Source organism: Lactuca serriola, chromosome 4 (genome assembly GCF_051521515.1).
Source record: "Lactuca serriola cultivar US96UC23 chromosome 4, Lser_US96UC23_V15, whole genome shotgun sequence".
Taxonomy (NCBI): Eukaryota; Viridiplantae; Streptophyta; class Magnoliopsida; order Asterales; family Asteraceae; genus Lactuca; species Lactuca serriola.
In genome coordinates this window covers 252,983,318-252,987,080 of record NC_136411.1, presented here as the reverse complement: position 1 = coordinate 252,987,080, position 3,763 = coordinate 252,983,318, and positions in this window count along the sequence as shown.

The window sequence follows — 3,763 nt, the reverse complement described above, 5'->3', positions numbered from 1 at the left end:
TGCTGGGCGTACGTCAGCGATGATGTCACCCTCGAACGCTGGACTTCGGATGGGATGGGCTAGAGTGCATAGGGGAGAAGTGGTCTATCCGAGGCCTTGCACTGAGTACGCTGGGCGTACCATCGTACGCTATAGCGTACTCCCTTCGGTTTGTGTCTCCCGATCTTCTAAAATGCGTAACTTTCGCATACGAGCTCCGTTTTTGACGTTCTTTATATCCACGCGTAGGTTTGAATATAATCCACAACTTTCATTTAGACTTCTTTGGCAAATTTTGAACTTATTTTTAATTATATATTTTTAAAAGGCCAGGACTGGACAAGTTCGTTAAAATTTCATAACTTCTTCATCCGATGTCCATTTTCATCTATCTTTTTACCGTGGTACTACTATTGTTGAGATCATCAATTCTTGTTTAGGTCGTGTCGGCTAAATATCGCTCAATCTCTATTTCGAGTTTTTAGTTGTCTGCCGCTACTCCGAAACTTAGAAAAATCATAACTTCCTCATACGAAGTCAGATTTGGACATTCGTTTTATGTATGCTCACAGGTAAATGATGTCTGCAACATTCGTTTAGATACCTAAGGCTAAAATGTATTTTATTGAATTTTTGCGTTTTATGCTTAATAGTGTTTTACCGGTTTGCTGCGAATTTTTTATTGATCATAACATCTTTGTTATAACTTGGATTTTTGTGTTCTTTATATTTCTAATAACCTTGCTAGGATATCTATTACTTTATGTATGCCAATTGAGACTTTTGAACATTCTATTTCTGATGTTATTTTTATTTATTTATTAATTCAAAATAGATTACAATACCTGACTTAGGTCATTACATTGACTTGAAATATCGGGTTGTCACATCATCCCTCTGTTAGAGAGAATTTCGTCGCGGAATTTATTCTAAGATAAGTATTTATGGACTAGGGAAAAGAAGCGGGTATTTTAGTTTCATCTGATCATTGCGCTCCTAGGTGTATTCAGGTCCTCGCTTTGCATTCCAACGGACCTTCACAATGGGTATGCGACTTTGTTTTGTTCTTTTAATTTCCCTATCCATGATTTTTACAAGTTCCTCTACATATTGAAGACTCTCGTTGATTTCTATTTCGTCCAAAGTTTCGATGACGGTCTCATTAGACAAGCACTTCTTTAAGTTTTACACATGAAAGGTAGAATGTATGTTATTGAGTTCCTACGGTAATCGAAGCTTGTATGTTGATCATGGCAAGGATCTCAAATGGTTCGATATACCTTGGATTTAGTTTACCACATTTACCAAAACGTATTAATCCATTCCAGGGTGAGACCTTCAATAGCACTCTGTCCCCAACCTGAAAATCCAAGGGCTTCCGTCTTTTGTCCGCATAACTCTTTTGTCTGTCTCTTGAAGCTTTTACTTGTTCCCAGATTTGGACAATCCTCTTGGTCGTTTCTCTTATGATCTCTGGGCTAATGAGAGTCCTGTCAGGTATTTGTCCTTTAGCTAGTTGCGTGTCGCCCACTTCAGCCCAGCACAGAGGTGATCTGCACTTGCGACCGTAGAGGGCTTCGAATGGAGCAACCTTGATGCTAATGTGGCAGCTATTGTTATATGAGAACTCAACTAATGGTAAATGGGTATCCCATGCCTTACCAATATCAATCACACAAGCTCTTAGCATATCTTCCAAAGTTTCAATGGTCCTCTCACTCTGACAGTCAGTTTGTGGATGGTAAGCGGTACTCATGTCTAGTCTCGTCCCTAGATATTTTTTTAGTGACTGACAGAACCGTGAGGTGAATCTACTATCTCTGTCGGAGATAATGGATACTGGTACACCATGCATTCGCACAATCTCTCTGATGTATGTTTGAGCTAGTCTCTCCATTTTGTCCGTTTCCTTTATTGGTAGGAAGTGCGCGAATTTGGTTAATTTGTCGACGATCACCCAAATGGTGTCAAGTCTACCAGCTGTTTTGAGTAGCTTGGTTATGAAATCCATGGTTATCCGCTCCCACTTCCACTCGGGTATTTCGGGTTGTTGTAACAATCCTGAGGGCTTCTGGTATTCTACTTTGACTTTGGCACAAGTCAGACACTTGCCTACATAGGCAACAATTTCGGCTACTAATAAAATTTCTTGAGGTCCAAATACATCTTGTATGAACCGAGATGCATAAAGTATCGAGTCTTATAAGAATCATTCAAGACAACATCTCTGAATCCACCAAACTTCAGTGTCCAGATTCGATTCAAGAAGTAACGAACATTGTCACCCTTGACTTCAAGATTTTTATCCATTCCTCTTAAGGCATTGACAGCCACGTTTTCTGTTTTCAAGGCTTCCATTTGAGCTTCCTTGATTTGCGACTGAGAGTATCAACTACTACATTAGCGTTTCCCGGATGATAACGAATTTCATATTCGTAATCGCTTAGTAGTTCAACCCATCGTCTCTGTCTCATGTTGAGTTCTTTTTGGTTCAGAATGTGCTGAAGGCTCTTGTGATTGCTGAAGATTGTGCATTTCATGTCGTAGAGATAATGTCTCCAGATCTTTAGGGCGACAACGACTGCTCCTAGTTCTAGGTCATGGGTATTGTAGTTGACTTCGTGCGTCTTGAGTTGGCTCGAGGCGTATGCAATGACTTTTCCTCATTGCATGAGAACACATCCCAAACCTTTTTTTTTGTTACGTCGCAGTATACCACCAAGTCTTCTGTTCCTTCTGGCAGGGATAATATAGGTGCGCTGCATAGGACTTGTTTCAGTGTTTGGAACGCAACGTCTTGCTTTTCTCCCCAATTATAGCTTACACCCTTCTGATTCAGGGCGGTAAGTGGTTTGGCAATCTTTATGATGTTTTGTACGAATCTTCGGTAATAGCTAGCAAGACCCAAGAATTATCGGATTTTCATTGGAATTCTTGGAGCTGAGCAGTTCTTGATTTTGGAAGGGTCCACATGTATCCCTTCTTTGTTGACCATGTGACCAAGAAAATCAACTTTCCGAATCTAAATTCGCACTTTGAGAATTTTGAGTATAGCTTCTCTACCCTTAATGTTTCCAAGATATGTCCGAGGTGTTGTGTGACATCGCCATTTTCATGGCCAGAAAAGACCGATTTTGTTTATGCTTTGTTTGAAAATCAGAGTAATATTTTAAATAAAAGTGTTGCGGAATTGTCCCAAAAAAAATATGATAAAGATTTATCAAAAGCATTTCCATAGAAATGTATTTCATTAAAAGACCTGGGATGTCATCTTCGTACAGATCAAAAGCATAAACAGTACAATATAAGCCTTACTACATTATTTCATATCTATAGGCCTACATCCGTAATCCCTCATCCAAAACATCACATCTATGCTCATGCGCCACTACCTGTAATACAAGAAATTGAGTGGGTCAGGCTGGGGAGCCTGGTGAGCACATAGGGTTTTCAACCCACAATAAATAAGTTTATTAATTTCATCAACAATAACCCGATTACCCATTCCCATTATTCTCACTTTACGTCCCTAAACACCTATCATAAGGGACCTAGCCTAAGGATCATCATCGGGATGGACACTACTGCTAAGGGGATTCCTTAGCAATAAATGTCCTAAAGGCAACCATGTAGGGGATGGAGTACACTGGTGAAAACATCGTTCACAAACACCTATAGGTTGCGAGCCTGCTAGCGTTCCACTGGACTGTCTAGAAGAGTCTGTGGTCGTCATCCATACTCCGCTAGATGACAGAATCAACAACATCAACATCGAGGCCTCTCA